We start from the raw sequence: 20189 nt of genomic DNA, 5'->3' as shown, positions 1-20189 counted from the left end.
TGTTCAAAATCTGCATTACACTTTTATAATTTCTCATTATAAGCAGATAAACTACAAAAATGTATATAGTAATACTGTATATTGTATAATAAAAAAGATTCAGAGGATATGATGATGCAAGTAGTATAAAAAATACAATAATGTTGCGAGGGTAAATATGTATCAAGGAGTTTAGTCGAATGGCTGTCAAACAGTAACAATGCAGGTAAAGGTTCTTGATGCAGCTTTTTTAACTAAGATTTTACCAATTTCAAGATAAAATATTGAATTGTATATCATGCAATTTTTATTGCGTTGTGTTATTAATGTGTCTGAAAATCTTGTATGCGGAAGATTACATAGGTTGGAGTGTTTACTCATCCAAAATGTCTGGGTCTCTTCAGAAAAAAAATTGTTAAAAGATACAAGATAAATTACAAGGCAATATATAGGTTAAACCAACTCTTGTACTTTTAAATAAAATCAGAACCAACAAAATCAAGATCTAGATTTGTTGCCAAATTTTTAAGTATGCATGGCATGATCTATTGTTCTAAATAGATTGTAGTCTGTTTATCTGATTATAGTCCCTGTCAATATTGCCACTGACCTGAAACCGTAATAATAGATTTTATGCAATAAATTAGGCTGAAACTAGGGAACTATAGGCATGATTTGGTTAATTAAGAATTGTCTTGTTAACAAGTGAAATATTATATTCTTAAATTGAATAAAGGCTTTTGTTGAGAAGTTACTAGTAACAACTTGAACAAAACTATTTTCTTAATGAGTTAATGACGAAATTATTCACGTGGTACAGTTGTGTCATGCAATAGCTTTATACAGAAATAGACAACATGCATGTATTTAATTAATGGAACCCTTCTTGTCCCCTTCGTCGTGTAAAGTTATTAAAATCGGTGTAGTAAATAGGTTAAAGATGGAACAATACGCTTGTTTAAAAAAAGAAAAAAGTCGAGGGGTTATTGTTGTTGTTATTCTTTTTAATGATTTTGCGTCATCTACAGGTTTCGCTCTTTTCCAAATTTTAAAAACGTTAAGTATATCAACAAGTATACAGTACATTCCAATGTGACAAACCTCCGTTTTTCTATATTTTCAAGAAAACTCCTTCAATAACATTTCTATGCTAGCTATGAGATATAAAAGGTTAGCATTCCAATGTTTAGCTAATATCATCATAACTCTATGTATAACCTTTTAGACATTTAAACATATTAAGAAGATGTTCATGATATCCACTTGACATGCTTGAAATTCTATCAGATTACTTTTGGAGCAGTTATGAAGCATGCTCACTAAGGTTCTTTTGGTGATATCATTTTCAAATTGGTCAAAACATTTTTGTTGCTTTGACCAGCTTTGAAGGAGATATTATAATTATCACAAATTGATAAAAAAAAACCACCAATAACACAGAAGTCAACTTTCTAGCTCATCTACTAGCCCCAATCATCATGTCAGGCATGTTCATTGCTAAAAAAGCATCAAATTTCTTGTAATCGGAGAAACAATTCGACATTTTAGCAAAATGTTCTACTAAATAAATGATACTGACGATCCACCACAAAGTAATATAATAGAACCATACAAATACATGTACATGTAGTAAACAAATAAACATATAAAAAGATGTGGTTTGCCAATAAGACAGTTCTCCATAAGCCACCAAAATGACACAAAATTTTTTACAGGTCACCGTACGGCCTTCAACAATTAACAAAGCTCATATCGCATAGTCGACTATAAAAGGCCCCGACAGACATGACAGAATACATGATAAAATTAACCTTTTATGTGTTGCTTTTCTAGCTACAAAATGTATCCAAAATCAAACATGTGGAACATATTCTATCATATTTATTTAGTAATTAATGCAATTAGTGTCAGTTAACACAGTTGGTAACACCATATAGGAAAAACATAGAACTCCTTTTGTCAAATAAAACACTGTCAAACATAAAAACATACTATCCACACTCATCTGTGTCCATACTTGTAACTCTATGTAAAATATATAAAGGAAACATAAAACAGTTCATAATATATCCATGCATTGGGTCATATACCGATGCTAGTTAATATTTCAACTATTTAGGTTAAAGTATAACGATGTTGAGTTCACATCTTATCACTCCAGGTATGAGACTGTCCCTCTGGTATCTTTCGTCCCTCTTTTACCGATGTTCAGTTATATCTCACAAGTTCAGATAAAATATATAAAGGAAACATACCAATGCTCGGCTATTATCATAAATCTAGGTAAAATATATATACTGTGGATTCATTAATTTTTGTGAGTATCAATTACCGTGGATTACTGCCAACTTGTATTTTCGTGGATATTTGATTTCGTGGTTTTACCAATCTCTGCATGAAAAGCCTATTGAAAATTATTTATTCGTTGAAAATTTGAAAACGTTATTAATCTGTACCAAGGAAAACCACGAAAATTAGTATCCATCGAAAAGTAATGAATCCACAGTATAGGAACAATGTACATGGCATTCAAAGTTTCAGCCAAGACATTATAATATAAACACACGGAGACGTGGTATGATAGACAATGAGACAATTATCCACCAAAGTACGAAAGAATGGAAAATGCAACAATAGAACTTTAAACCATTAGAAAACCCAGTACTGTATAGTCGTCTATGAAAAGGCACCGATATGACAAATAGGAAACAATTCAATTGACAATCTAACGGCCTAATGTTTAACAAAACAGTTTACTAAAAACAAAGATGACAGACATGAACCAACGACAAACAACATGTCCCATGACAGGCACATATAGAATGTGGCGAGGTTATAACTAGCTTGCTTGGACCTAATAAAAAGGGAAAGTGGTATAACAGTATAACATCGAAAACAATCGATGAAAAAAAAATGTTGAGAAGGGTTAAGATTAAAAAGATTATCACGATGTTTGGTTTATATCTTACAAGTCGAAGTAAAAAATATAAAGATCGTATAACGATTTAGTTAATATCTCAACAGTTTAGGCATACGATTTTTAAAGATATTTAAAAAATCAAGTCATAAAATATTGACGTAAATAAACCTTTCATAAGGTACCAGGATTGGATTTTGTCTTTGCACAAAACGCGGGTGTCGTCAACATAAGACTCATCAGTGACGCTCGAATAGAAATACGAAGTTAAAAAGTATTAAGGACAAAATAAATAATTATTAACTTTGTCAAGTACAACTTAGGTAATATATTCCTGAGGTAGATAAGCCCTAGTATTTAAAAAAATCCAAGTTTTGAAAACAAATAATTTATAAGTTGCCCATATCAATGATAATTCATCAAGTGCTCACTACTTGGCTTGTGATACCCTCGGGGAATAAAAACTCTACTAGCAGTAGGTATCGACCCAGTGGATGTAAATGTAATCATCATAGATACGAAGTTGGAAATTTTGTCTTCAATGTTGTACGTTTTTGGCCAATTAATTGTTTATTTAGGCCTCTCTGATGAGTCTTTTGTAAAAAAATAACCAATTGCACCTGCATGTATACATCTTAATTCGGTATTGAAAAGCTAGAAGCTGCTACCAAAACATTATAAAACGTCAACATTGTCCAAACAGACAGTTAATGAATCAGGTTATGACAAAGACCGTCTCGTTCGTTTACTAAATAAAGTATTTCGGAAGATACCAATACATTGTTGATAAAGTCAGTTTAAACTTATCACTTACTGTTAGCCAACTAATTTTCGCGAGCGGATAATTTTTGCGACTTTCGCGTTTAAAAATATAACGCGTATATAAATCGTCGCGAATATGTGAAACTTCTATCTTGTTCTATATGAATACACCAATAAAATTAAAACATCGCAAATATGAACAGCCGCGAAGTCGAAAAGTAACGACTAAACGCGAAATAAAGTATCCGCGAACATAAGTTGTTTAAAGTAATACATAATATTCTTGAAGTAATGATTCTAAGTACGGAAGTTGTTCATCATCTTGATTATGTGTAACATCGGTCTTTAATTGTAATGCATTACCTACAGCGATGACTAGTAATCAATTTTTGGGATAATATCCTTTACCGTGGCTCGGTACTTGAACATCCCGTGTTGTGTTATTGCACTATGGTCAATATGTTTTATTATTGTCCATCATTTTCACCCATGTGCTAGTCTATATGCCATTTTGCTTTTCCTTGTTGATATATTTACTTTTTTTTAATTAAGAATGCAACACAATGATGATTGCTGTACCCCTTTTTTTTAAATAAAGGCAACAGTAGTATACCGCTGTTCGAATTATTTAACAATTTAATTTGTTATGTTATATTTTATATATATATTTAACTGTTCGATATATTTAACATTTTAATTTGTTATGTTTGTTTTGTTCATCAATTCTTGTCAATATACTATCATATTATAACTGTCATACAACTGAGAAATTTATGTAGCTATACAACCAAGTTTAATCAACAATTGTCTACAAAAGGAAATGCCTGTACAAAGTCAGGTATAAGACAGTTGTCCCATTACGTTTGATGTGTTTGAGATTCTGATTTTACGATTTGATGAGGGACTTTCCGTTTTAATTATCCTTTGACTTTGGTATTTTTGATTTTTTACGTTTTGTAGTCCATATGCACATTTAACGTACACAATTATCAGCCTGGTATCTTTGATGAGTATTATAATAGATTTTATCTGCTGTATTTGTCAAAAACGTTCCGAATTTTGTGTCCTCGGTGCACTTCATCTTCGTTTGTTTGCCTTTTAACTGTTTAACACGAGCGTTACTAGTAAACGAGTACATGTAAACGAAACGCACGTACAAAATTACAGTCCAGATAATTATGATAAAATTTGTTTGGTAAAAAAATTGCAAAAACATTCAGTATAAATTATAATATGTCAACAACAAAATTTGAAAACGACATAAATCTTACATGGACATAAAATGTATGGTTTGAAAGCAGTTAAATAAATGGTAAAGGATCAATTATCACTGCATTGTAATGTCAACGTATAAATTTTCACAAAAATATGATGCCAATAAACTATATCAAAAGAATAGAATATCGTTAACTAGATTTATTGATCATAAACAACAAGTACGTATACACCTAAATATATTGCTATCTTTCAAAAATTATAATTCTTTTAATGAAGTTGTCTATATAAGGGAACACAATTTCTCTTAGGTGTAAGAAAAGTTCAGTCAGTCCTGTGTGGTATGTTCTGCTTGTTACTGTAGTATTTTAAACAAAACATTCGAATTTAAGAATCACTCCTAGTTTTAACCCCTATGGATTCTTGATCAATATCTTATATTGCTTTGTTTTGTTTCAGTAATTCTATCCAGTAAGATGAATCGATCTTTAAAAAAACCACTGAATAATTTTCTTTTTTAATTTCCGTTGTAGCTATATTGAAAATTAACCTGTTTGTATACGAAATATCACAAACAAAGACCCATTCATAAACAAATATAAATGTAAACACATTAATTTATAGTTGTAACATTCATAAACATGTCTATTCAAGGTTATTTTGGTACGTTTATTTCTTATAGTACTATATGTGATGAGTTTGCATTTAAGTATTGATTTGACATTGCAGAACTAGTGAATAGTGCACTTTTGCACTGAAACAAGTTATTTGAGATACTACCTTTTTTTGTATCATTGTGTTACTCACTAAAGCTAAACGTACGATAGAATGTGTGTGCACTCGACTTTTGTTTATGAATAACCTTAATAAAAGTACACCAGAGATGCAAAAAAATATAAAACATTAAAAGACCCTAAAACTTAATGAACCGGTTAGATCAGTGTAAACTGCCTACTTAAAATTTGCCTGATGTTGATGAAATCTATTTGTAGTATAATAATATTATTTATGAACTGGAAATAGTGAAAATATACAAATAAGCTACTGTGTAAGAAGATTCATACTTCATATATTTTTAAAAAGAGTTTTATTTTGGTATATTATAGAAAGTATACAGCATGTCCCTTTTAAAATGTCAGATTTATACTGTTTACTCTGCCAAGGTTTTCTCCTGTTTCGCATCGAGTAAATATAAATTTTATATTTTTCGACGATGTACATATATTGTGGTTATCCTAAAATTACTCACAACACTTGAAAATTTAGTTATCAAAATCTCTATCATTGTCTTTAATTTTTTCTAAGAAATCGACATAGTTGAAACGCGGACCGCGAAGAGGACCCCAATATGAACAGATGGCTAATTGCAGGATAAATTAAAGTAAGACAGTTTAGCAATATTTGAGGAAGAAATTCAACATCAGCACCAACGTAGACCATCACTCAGTTATCAATCATACATTTCACTACTCCATATATCTAGCATCCTTTAAGATACAAGGAGGGTTTCTGTCGATACTTTAATCTTAAATTGAAGAATTGAACAACGACAGCTGAGGTATTATTCACCCCGGAAAAGACTAGAAATTGTTACCCGAATGCGTGTGGTCATTCCAAAGATTCAAAGTACAGAACAAAATTATAGACGAGTGACTTATTTCCAATGTTGATCTTAAACAACATATGACTGGAGAATAAAGAAGATTCTGGCAATCTACATGCTTGCGACCAATTCTATCTATACCATCCAAAATTGAGGGTGTGATACTCAGTAACCAGAATTCTAACAACTATAATCGTTCGTTATTTTGGGCATATGATTTTCAATTATGAATTGTAAATATTATTCACCAAAAAGAAAAAAAACCTGAAGTAATAGCAGCAAATGTATATCAACAGCAGAAAGGAACAAACATTTAAAAAGAACTTGAATGATAGCATGTATTGTTTCAATAACCGATAATTATGTTCAATTATGAAACATTATTTAGTCATAAAGATATTTGAATTTACATGTCATTCGGATGATGTTTGCTTTTGTCTGATAATAATACTCTCGATTTACTTAAATATGTTTTGTTCTTACAATGCAACTTAACAGTTAATAATAAACTCGGCAAATCTGCCAGGTTCAAATTTTGTTTCCGCTAGATGTACGTTTCGTCTAAAAAAAAAAAAGACTCACAAGTGAAGGTCGAATAAAAGTTAAAAATGATGAGACCAAAAACCGTTTGCATTGAGAACCCAATAATTTGAAATGTGTTGCCAAATACATATATGGTAAAATTATCCTTTATACCGTTGCGATGTAAGTGTTGAAATATATCATGAAAGAACAGAAAACAAAATACCATATACAAAATCCCTCAAACGCAAAAACTTCGCGTATATGAAAGTTTTCACAAAGCAAGAGGTCGAAGGGCAGAATAAAACAAGATGTGCGAGAAAAATTCAAAGGAACATACAAACTTTTACTTATTACAAGATGTTGAAGGGCAAAAGAAAACAAAATGTGCGGGAAAAATTTAAAAGAACATACAAAATTCTACAAGCAAGTACTTCTGGTTTTATTTACGGTCAACAAAGTGTACTTTCCCCAAGAGATGTATAGAGATACATTTGATATGTCTGAGTTGTAAATCAAAGATCCTTTTGTGTATAAATAAGCAGAAACTTATAAATGCTTCATGATGTATTGTTTACATTTAAATTTTGTTAATGGATTTTATTGTGTGCATGTACTAAGATTTAAAACACGACAAGAGCATGAAGTGTTTGTCATGACAATTACCTCCTACTTAGACTCACATTTGAAGCCCGTAAAGTGTTTGTTAAAGTGCATACATACAGACACTGGACTTAAATTGCCAATTGAATGTTTATAAGAAAACTTTTGTGATGTGCTTTCTTAGGGTAATAATTACAATAGGCGTTTGAAACGTTCAACTGCAATATCTTTTATTTTTAACGGTAAAAGAAGTGCACTTATAATGTTTATTTTAATATGTCTTTGATGTCCTTTACGTCAAAATAAATTTGTCAGCTTTTGGAGAATTGAAATTGTTAGAAATTTGCATCATAAAGTGCATCCTTAGTAAACACTTTACAATGACACTTTTACGTCGTAATGGGAAATAAAAGAATGGGAAGTAAACTACAAAATGACACTCGTCCAAAATAAATACAGCAAACAGATATTTTATTTGTAAGAAACATTTTCTACTCAAAATCTATAGAAACAATACATAAAATTGTTATAAAGTAATTACATTCGACCATTTGCGGTACATGTAGTTTGCATTGCACTCTGTTTCTGATGTTGTAAAAAGTAAAATACCAAAACCAAAAATTCCAAACTCTGAGGAAAATTCAAAACGAAAAGTCCCTTATCAAATAGGAAAATCAAAAGCTCAAACTCATTAAACGAATGGACCTCATCTGTCGTATTTATTAATTGGTACAGGTATTTTCTTATATAGAATATGGTGAACAAAACCTGGGTTTGACGCTAGCTAAACCTCTAACGTGTATGCAAATCGCAACAAATTTCATTATGTTGATAATGATGTGTTAACAAACCAAACAGACATGATAGGTAAAAATGTTTAAAAAAATGGATACAGCATTCAACATTGTGTTATAATATTAATCACTATTAAAACAAACAAAAATGTAACATAGAAGCAATAAAAGGTATAGACAAAGCACATAAGCAAAAGTGAAAGACAAGAGGGTGTCATTCAATAATAACCATTGCCTAATTATTAGCTACGTCATGAAGAAAATTCAAATGATTAGCGTTTTGTATGATACAAAAGATCCATTCGTATTTCTGCATACGAGTGTTGATTTACTAACAATAACATAAAGTGATTTAAACTTTATAATTTAGCATGTTATAAAGATTATAACATGTTTTGTTTAAAAAATTTCGATTCTAACAAACGCATATTTGAGTAATTATGGATCCTCTTTTTATACTTTGTATTATACATAGAGTTCATAAGTTTAGTAATCAATAGCCTTATAATTTATAAAATATGTTAACTGCTTATTGTTCAAATCACATTTGATAATTTTACATTTAACACAAACAGTTCCTCTGTATAAACATAGCCAGGTGTGTGATTGCAAACTGAACTTTTATCCAGCAGTGACCAATGGACGAATATATTACCACTGATAGGTTATCGTACGGGATTAAACAATAATAAAAGACCAAACCGCATAATTAGGTACAAAAGTCTAAAAACATATAGAACAAAAAATGCCAGACATCAACGACTACCACTGAATAACAATTAAGTTTCTGACTTGCGACAGGCATTTAAAAATTGTAGTGGGGAACTGCATGTTTGGAACTTCTCAAACCTTTATTATATATACTTAGTTGTGCTGCTTAGGCTCAGATCTGTAAGATAACCAATACAATTACAATACACAAAGACTTACTTTCGTAAAATGTAATTAGAGTCAAAGGTTTGAACGCAAGTTTAATAATTAGACTATGAGGGTATCTATAGAACTTGAATTTGATAAAGGACAAAATAGTAAGTAATCTCGTCATAGATACCAAGATTGAAATTGTTTACGTATGACCATATCAATGATAACTAATGTTTACACAGAAGTTCTGACTACTGGGCTGTTGATACCCTCGAATGCAAAAACTCCATCAGGATTGGTATCGACCCAGTGGTTGTAAACAAACTAGTCAAAGATACCAGGACTAAAATACTGAACAACAGACGCGCGTTTTGTCTAAAAAGACTTATCAGTAAAGCTCAAATCAAACCAAAACGTTTTAAAAAAAGTCCAAGGTACAAAGGAAGTTTAAGAGCACTGAGGACCTCAAATCCTAAAATTACTGCTTAACACAGCTACGGTAATCTATTTCTGCGGTAGAAAATCCTTAGTATTTCGAAAAAATGTTAACAGTTTATTTATACATATGATCATGTCATTGATAAGCTGAAGAGCATAGAAATTGGTTTTAAAATCGTAAGTCATGTATATCAATTTAATCACCTTATTATAAAGCCGCATCTGTGGTATGGTGGTAGCGTAAACGCCATGCATGAAGAAGTTGTGTTGAAACTGCTATCCTCTTGTCATTTGGGGATAGAAACATAGACTGGCGGGCAAAACAACAAGTATTTATGTGTACTTTCAAAAATTGTAAGCAAATTTGCCTAGTACAAATTAAAGTTAATTGATATTAATATTGTATATAAAATGTATTCTCATTCTGATATGGTGTCGTGATATTATAAATTATGCCTAACAAATTGTTTCAATCAAGCAACATAACGAAAGTAAATTTTGTCAATCTAGGTAGGACAAGACCAAGAGGATGCTATGGAATTTATCGACTTTTAGCTGAAGGCTGGGGTTCTCTTTCACCAATTTATCATAGAACATGTTTACAAAATGTGGGTTTATTGAATCCCATATATATTCGGAAACGTATTATTTGTTTTATTTACATTTTATTGTTTTCTCAACAAAGTCTTTCACCCCATACACTTATGTATCTCTTGATAATTTCAACATTTATTTAAAGTTTTTATTGAAATCGTTATCGTTGGACACCTGAACAAAATGCTTCTGCTGTGCATTACATTAAGTCTTAACAAATAAGTACATGTAAGAACCTTAATTAAAAAAATGTTTTACTGAAGAAATAAGAACGAGGTTAAAATATAGCGTAAATTATGCAGAGTAACAATTGATCATGGGGTCTTCGTGGTCTGTCGATATAATATAAGATTAGTGACCAGTTAACAGATTTCTGGGTCTACGCCATAAATTACTATCTTACCAGACAGTTTGTTCATAATTCTATAAACATAGATAAATCAGTTTAGTAACGCACAGATAGTCAAATCAATTTATCATATGTTTAAATCGTACATTAGGTTAATCTATTGTGTTAAATGTCAACCTGAATTAAAACAAAAGTACCCTTTCTGTTTTACAGAAAAATGATCATGCGAATCTTACACCTTGGACAAAGACAAATAGCAAGACGTATCTGTTATTCCATGACGGAACCCGTTTTTCGACTAGTGGAAAATTCCTTGTTACAAAGAAACCCTGTTTTTTTAACTGGTGGACAATTTCCTAGTTACAATGAAAACTCAACAAAATAACATTTTGACAATGGTACAATAATGTGTGTTTTATCAATGTATATTAAATCTAACATCTTTTGAACAAAATTAAATAGTTCTTACCATTTTAAACATACATATATTCAAATAAAGTCTATATGAAACTAATTACTATTCAATTACTAGTAATTTCCATACAAATTGTACACGACATATTCTAAACCTGGTGACGTATTGCGATAACCTAACGTCTTTGTACAGAGAAATACCATCAAGATATACTATAATCACTTTCAGCCATCTATAAGTATATGTTATAATTAAGCACCTCAGACTGAATGTTAAATTGTGTCATTTATAGTTCAGACTAAGTATAAGGGTTCATTTTAATAACTCAAACTTATCATACACATGTACAATGATCTTTATTCAATACATTTTTCGCTATATAATAAGAGCAATAGGCTTGGTGCATATTTTTCAAATCTATTATTATTTATCTTCTGTAATCGATCATGGTTTTACATAAGCTGTTGATATGTTGTCCTTCCGATTGTCACGTTTAGTTTTATTCCATTTTTAGATCATTAACTTTGTCGAACTCTTTTGAGCTTAACAATCGTTTTATCTTTCTAAATAAAACAGAAAAAAGGAAGCACTCGTATCTGGTTTCCTATTATTAAAATTGGAAGTGAAATATTAACGGATAACATCGAAATCAAAATCTCCATGTGCGGTTAATGAACATTATTTGATACCACTATATTTATTTTATACATCAGATGGTTTTTCTTTAATTTCATAAAAGTGTAAATATATATATTGGAAATAATTGAAAAGTAAAAAGTAAAATCACAAAAATACAAAACTCCGAGCAAATTCAAAACGGAAAGTCCATAATCAAATGGTAAAATTAAAAGCCCAAACACAGCAAACGACTGGATAACAACTGTCATATTCCTGACTTGGTACAGGCATTTTTTTAATGTAGAATATGGTGGAGTGAACCTGATTTTAAAGCTACCTAAACCTCTCACTATAAGATAAACGTCAATGAGACATCAACAACAAACATCAATAGACATCTGCAAAAATTTATAGAAAACAAGGTTTACATCTTGTCATGTCAGAACAATAATGTATACACCGTGTTGATCTGGATATCACACGCGGTAGTATTTATACATCGATCGGAGACAATACAAATACTTTACCCTATAATGGTTTACTTTTTAAATTGTTATTTGGATGGAGAGTTGTCTCATTGGCACTCACACCACATCTTCCTATATCTAATTTCTGCACATACCACTTTTTATTATAAAAACTTGCAGAACAAAGTTTTGTTTGGTATAGTACTTAATCGTTCCGTTTTAAAAACTGAAGTCAAAGAGTATAATGATCATCTTCGAACAGAGCTTGTATACCCTTAAATCCGATTACAGTAATCTTAAATTGACTTCTTTCACCTAGCTTGGATACATGCAAGACTAACCGACAGACGTTCCTTGCAATCAGTTTAACTTTAGCGTACTTACTTGACGTGTATATAAGCAAAAATAAGTTAAAGTACGGTTTTCTAACACCAACAAAGCCAACGACCAAATTCATGACAAAACAATTAATAACAAGAATGTGTCATAGTTCACGGATGCTCCACTCGCACTATCCTTTTATATGTTTAGTGAACCGTGAAAGAGGGTCCAAACTCTAAGTTGGCATTAAGATTAGAAAGATGATATCATAAGGAACATGTGTAATAAGTTTCAATTTGATTGAACTTCAACTTCATCAAAATCTTCATAGACTACATTAACCTGTAGAGGGACAGACGAACGGCCAAACAGGCGAATAGACGAACGAAAAGACGCACAAACTGAAAATCATAATGTCTATAAAAAGGACATAAACATGTATAGCAGACAACAACCAACGACAATCACTGAGTTGCAGCCAATACCGAATGTGTAGGTTAAACGTGGTTGGGTGCTCTCAACTCATCCCTTAATCTACACAATGTTGAAAAAAGCACAACATAAGAACAAACTGTTTAAGTCAATAAGAAATGGTTTAACGCATCGATACGAAGTACAACAAAACCAACTAATATAAGGGTATTAAACATGATGTTCCGATCCATTCGAACCCGCACTTATTGAAAGCTAGTTTAAAGACAGTTACAACCAATAAGCTTGTACCAACCAATGCAATATACTTTTTTTACTTAATATTGATAAAACGTTGACGAACGTTGTACCCAAGTTTCGTTATGTATTATAGTAATACCACGAATTCTCCATACCAAAAGACAGTTTAAGAGATTGTTTACAAGCAATAGCTTACACTTGCCAAACAAATAAACAAACAAAAAACGAAACTATTTGAAGTATGATTTACGATCGTGATCTTAACAAATTAATTTTTCCTTCATAACTTTTTAACTTAGTTTTACACCTGTTCTTTAGTAATTATTTTGTATTTTGATTTCAAGCCAATTTCATTTTTTTTAAAGTTAAATCGAAATGCCTAATCTTTCTTTCTATCTTAACACCTTGGATATATACTGTAGATATGGTTTATAATTTGCGCTACACGAAACATAACTTAAACATTTAAAACTATCGAATCAAATGCCAAGTGTTTGAATGTTCTTCTTTTACTTATTAGACATTTGAAAGGCTTTATTTGAGCATCACTATAATGAGTCTTTTGTGGACTAAACGCGCGTCTGGTGTACATAATTGTCATCCTGGTATCTATATGATAAGTTTATTTGATAAGAATTAAATTTGAAATGGTTAAAAACAAAAACAAAATTTGGTTCTACTAATTCGGACCATATTAAAAGAAGTCCATACAAACTGACATAAGCAGTCTTGCATTTATGTTTTTATTCTAAATAAGTACTGTACCAAGGTATTCACTACTGATAAACACTTTCTAGTATTATCATGCATATTGCAAGTTGCGGATACGCTTTGTTGAATAGCTGTTGAAGAAATAATTGATGCAAGCCATACTTTATTGTTGTTTTGACATTGGTAGGCATTATATTCGTGATTATTTTTATATTAAATATAAATATGGAATAACACGAAATTAATGCCTATCCATGTTTAAACTACAATAAAGTATAGCTAGCATCAATTATTTCGATTCTCAATAGGAAAATTACGGTAATTTCTATGTCCGATAAGTAAAAGTGTAAAGTCGTTTGTGTAGGCTCTTCCATGAAACTACGTTTTTGTTTGTAAAGAAGCAAACGGCTGGCACTATGATTTTTCAGATGGAGGAGTTAAAACAGCCAGTATGAACGGTTGTCGTATCTAGGTCAAATACTAGTATGTCAATTTCGGATAGCAACACATTACAGTCATAATAAATGAATAAGTAACATCCTGTGCACCATTTAAGAGTTTAAAAGTGTTTTAAAGTTAAGGAAATACATAAAGTGCATGATAATTTGATAAAATTCATTATTCTGAAGAAGTCAATATACGCATGTGTAAACACAATTTTATTGGATTTAGAGCATGGGTTTGTTCACAAAGCAAAAGAAGCACGTCATGTAAGAATGACTGATACAATTCATCTTAATACTACACTTTCATACAATATCATTACACCATTGATGAGTTTAAAATATTGTAGTTGTCGATCTCAAAGTTGGTCTGGAAGTAGGCGGATATTTTGTCTTTGTTATTATTCAGTTGGTTTCTTTGCAATTTTATGACATTATCAACTGTTCTGTTTAAGCCAGGTAGGTGATCTGGGCAGCCCACTCACCAGGTACAACTTGATGTAGTACTGGTTCACTTTGATGATAATAATTTGAAATTTTATATTAATAACGAAGAGATAGAAATTGTTAAAAGCAATAAATACCTTGGTGTTATATTCTCTAGAAATGCATCTTTTTGATGAGCTACTAGAGCTATTTATTGTGTTATTTAGAAGTGTATATCAAACCATCTATCTATAGAATGCCAGCTCGATATGTTTGACATAGCTGTTTTACCTATACTCTTATATGGGGGCGAAAACTGGGGATACAAATTCTTGACATTTTGGAAAGGGTACATTTTAGTTTTTGTAAGCATGTCGTCATCGACTTCAAATTTTATGGTTTACTGAGAATTGGGAAGATATTCGATTTCTTTAATCGTTAAATTACGGATGATAACATTTTGGTGCAACCTTCTTGATACGCACTTGATAACGAGATTTCGTTAATGTTATATAAGTTGATATATATTAATTATAATAAGTATGGAATTGAAAACAAATGGTTATCATTTATGAAAAGTATTTTCTGATAATTGTGGTATGTCAAACATTTGGCAAAATCAAGACTGGCTAGCAAATGTAAATCAATCCTCAAACATTGTCAAGAGGTCTATGCTATAAATCATTCAAAACAGAATTATATTTCAGTTTTATCGTTAAAAATGCACTAAAACTATGTAATTTAGATGTGGCAATCACCGTTTGCCAGTGGAGACAGGGAGGTAGCAAAATATTCAAAGACCCGACAGACTATGTCACCTTTGTGAATCTGCTGACATCGGCGATGAATTCCATTATGTAATGTCTTGTCCTTTTTTTTTTTTTTTTTTTATGAAAAAACGATATAAATATTTACCATACTATTGTTGTACAAATGTTAATATTCTTAAATTTAAAAATGTATTCACTACAGTTAATATTGTCTTACTAGAAAAAATGTGTAGATTTATAAACTATATACATGTACCAGTGAAACTATGTCCTCCCGGTTAAATTACATGTATTTATGTATATTTCACACATGCAAAATATGTTGTATTGTATATATTATCATCTCTGTAACTATGTTATTTAGTTAATGAGAATAAAGATCTATCTATCACTGTCGTGAAACGATTAAATGACGACCCATTACCCAACATCACGGATACTCTTTTCACAATAAATCTTACAATTAAAATTGATAAGTTATACTGAAATGTGCATAACTTACGAGTATGTTTTACTCTTCAAATATGTTTTGAAAGGAGTCGCAGGGCCCTCGGACGTCAGACGGCAAAACACTCTCTCACCCACAATAGGGTTTTGAGTGTATTCTGACGCAGACGTTTTCACAGACTGCAACATAGCGTTAAATTGGTTTCTGTGATCACAAATATGTCGGTCAACCATCTATTCAGCAATTAAACATTGTAGCTTGCAGAAAATAAGGGCCTGATCAAGCACGTCCGATCAGCTGTAAGGACTGAGACGTGACTGTTGTTCCATGATGATGTTTAATGTAGATGTATGATACCTGCAGGAATTTAATGATAAAAACTTGTATTTCACATTAATTATTAAATTGTTATATTGATTATTAAACAAGCTTTTTTCGTTAAGTGTTTTTTTCGTGGCTTGACAAAACTTCCTGGTTTATAGTTATAATCAAGTCAACCGCCTATACTGAAGTACAGGACAGCATGATTTCGTATCGTTACAAAAGTGGAAGGTTAAACACCTTTCTGGAACTGTCAGCTTTCTTTAATGCGGGCTTGGCATTTTATTATGTTTCTTGTACAAATAGGTTAGCCATCTTTAATACCTTTGTTATGTAGTTAATCATTGTAACATGTAGTACTACATGATTCAGCGATCTAATTGAATTGTATAAAGAAAAATGCTAGCAACTAGAGCGTGTGGTATTGCATATGAATATCGAATAATTATATAAGTTACATTTGTACTTTTGGATGAAAAAAAAAGTACAGATGTAGAGGATGCACATAAACATATAATAATGGTTAAAGTGACTTTGTGGAACAGTGATTTGAACAACCACAATTTTAAGATTAAATTGCTTGACTTTACAGAAATATTTATTATTATTCTCTGTATTTGAATCCCCCCTGTTTTATCTAGGAAAAACACAAAAGAATTATATATTTTTCTATGTTCATTTGCAGTTTCCTATAATATACATGCAAAATTATATAAAAATCTGTGAGTTTGCTCGTTTATTAATTTAAGTTATTCGTTGTCATACAGTGGTTCAAATGTCGTAAAGTACTATTATATTATTCATTTGTATATTTCTCTGACATGCGTTTGTTTGTGCTGTGTTCCTGTTGTGTAGTGTTGTCGTTTGGCAGTATTAACATTCTCATAAAGTGCGAGGTTTTGCTAACCACAGAACCAGGTTTGGCCCACCTTTATTTTTTAGGGTGTCCTTAGGAGTCGGGCATTTGTTATTTTTAAATAACGTTTATATATATACATTGCATTGTCGTTTTGTTTCTGTTGCACTTCAGTGTTCTGTTGTTTCCTTGTTTTCCTCTTATAGTTGGTGCGTTTTTCTCGGTGTTAGTTTGTAACCCGTATTTGTTTTCTCTCAATCGAGTTATGACTTTTGAACAACGGTAAATATCTTTTGCGTTTATCTATTTTGTAATTATCATAGTTTCTGTAAATTTTATTCATAACTGTCATTCATAATTTAAGATATTTCTTAAACAACTATCGATTATAAAAGATCGAACTTTTACATTTAGGCTATGTGTTTATTGGTGTCGTTATAGGTTGCTGTGTCTTTAAGGGATAACCAAAGAGGTTATATGATCTCATATAATGTGGATTCATTATTATTCGTTGGATACCATTTTTTTGTGGTTTTCGTGGGTACTGGTGAACAACGAAATTAAATGTTCAAAGAATAACAATTTTTCTATAGACTTGTATGCAGATTTCGGCAAAACCACGAAATGTAGTATTTACGAACAGGCAATTTTTCCCTAATCCACGAAAATTGGTACCCACGAAAATAAATGAATCCACAGTAACCTCATTTAACCTTTGTAAAGCTTATTTTTCACTGAAATAAATCAATTATGCAATTAAAGCACCAAGAGGGTGTTATGATTTTGAACAGTCATTGTCAAATTTAAGGAGGCTAGGCAAACAACATTCTACAACACAGTTATTACTAAAATAACCCCCTCGACAATAGCTTAATGAACATTGGTTCAGTTTCTTGTTCCACTAGTTGTAACTGTTAAGTAAAAACATATTTGGGAGACTGCCATATTGAACAACCCATCCCAGGGTAATATACTAGTCAACAAAAGAAACGATACAAGACTTTTTTCAAATTAAAGATAAATTTTTCCGTTCATTGGACCAATATTGAAGGTAGTAATACTTTTATTATTATGGAAATATAAATCTGTTTAAAAAAATTTTTTTTTGCTTTCGTGACGTTTTTTCGCATTTTTTTTTTTTTACAAAGTTTACATAAAACGACAATTTAAAAAAAACAGAAGTTCCCACTAATGATGTCAACCTCTCATTTAAAGTGGAAGACAGTGTTTGCCATCAATTTGTTTTTAAAAATGATACAATTTCTTCGTTTATTTGTTAAGCAAAGTTCGGCCACACGAGAAATCGTTAAAATGTATACATTATCAACTGTTTTACCATAGACAGTATGTGTAAATTGATATTCTAAAAGCGGTAACAATCTTAAAACTAATCCGAAAGGTTCCAAATTTACTGTGTGTTGTTTTCATATCTAAAGCATTTATTTTAGAAGAAAATAAAAAAAAAAATGCATTTTTTGAGATTTTTGAGAAGAAAAAAAAACAATAGTTCAACCCATTAGTTTTAACATGAACATAATTTGATTAGCATATTGAATATTTTTAAACAAATTTGAAATTTTATTTAGTACTTAGAAAATTATGTGTCGATTTTTTATTCAACTTTCCGCAAACCTAATTTGCACCCTATGATTGTTTACACGGAATTGAGATATTTCCCGACAAGTTTTGATTTTCATTATCACATGTGCATACATTGGAAATGAAAGCATTTTAAAATAGTGGATCTCATTTTGTTTTATCTTTAATACTTTTTGATAAATTTTATTTCAAAGTCGTGTATCGTTTCTTTTGTTGACTAGTATATAAACACTGATAAGAAATAAAATCCTGGCAGATATATGCAAGTTAATACATCTGCTTCTGAAATGTTCTGTGTTGAAAGTAATGTTTAGACCTTGAGAAAATGTCTCTTGTTGCAAAGTTATAATTTCACCCGAGCCCTATTGTCGACATGAAGTTTTTGCCTTCTCATTTAAGTAATTGTTCAGACTTAATTTATCTCAAGTTTATTGCTGTCGGTATATGTATTACCCTTCTGTGATGATCTTAAACTCACAGATATTCTAGACCTTAGTTTTTATTTTGAACATGTCTGGATCAGCTTAAATCATATCCTTTTGTAAAAGTTCAATTTTCTGGATACATGTGAATTTTTTTCTTGTTTATTAATAATTTCAATTAAAGGATTATCATTAAAATTAACCTTTCCGCTGAATTTAGTTTTGAATTTTAAATGTTCATGTATATTTGAAATGTTCATTTTACCGCATTCTCTCACGTCTATGTAACCCTTATAATAAGTTCAAATATTTAATAATCGTTCCGTGTTTTAAACATTTTAAAAATTTTGAAGTACATTATTTTATTGAAATGATATAATAAAACTATAAACTTTTCAAATCCTTTGGTTAATGTGTAAGACCACACAATATATTTGCAAAAATGCTACGAAACACGTAAGCTGAACGATAATAACATGGTACCAAAAGTTTAATATTTTTCGTACCAGTCAGATAGAAATTGATTAAGGGTACAAGCTTCAAGGTTAAGCTTCAAGCTCAAGTGGCAGTTTTCTATCAAAACAAAATTGCATGGAAAAGGCTATTCATCAAAACAACAAATACAATGAACCAAATCAAAAATACAGTTACACGTAAATAATTAAACAAATACTTAAACTAAGATTTCTTATTAGTTCATAGGGTACTATTTCATCCTATATATTTGCTTCGGTAATTAGAGTGAGAGCTCGAGTTACATCGTTTTGGAATGGGATTAGTCCATAGATGTGTTGCCATGGTAACTCTTCAAGTCTAATTGGTCAATCATTCTCCTTAATTAATGTAAGTGAATTTAACTTTATTTCTTAGACTTCAACGGATGTTGTAATCGTGTTCCAAAAAAAGGCAAAATTTAAACGGAAATTCCCTAATCAAATGGCAAAATCAAAAGTTCAAACACATCAAACGAATGGATAACAGCTGTCGTATTCCTGACTTGGTACAAGCATTTTCTTGTGTGGAAATTGATTTTTTAGACATGGTTTTATAGCTGGCTAAA

The sequence above is a fragment of the Mytilus trossulus genome, chromosome 1 (genome assembly GCF_036588685.1).
Source record: "Mytilus trossulus isolate FHL-02 chromosome 1, PNRI_Mtr1.1.1.hap1, whole genome shotgun sequence".
Classification (NCBI taxonomy): Eukaryota; Metazoa; Mollusca; class Bivalvia; order Mytilida; family Mytilidae; genus Mytilus; species Mytilus trossulus.
Note: the sequence above shows the minus strand (reverse complement) of the source record.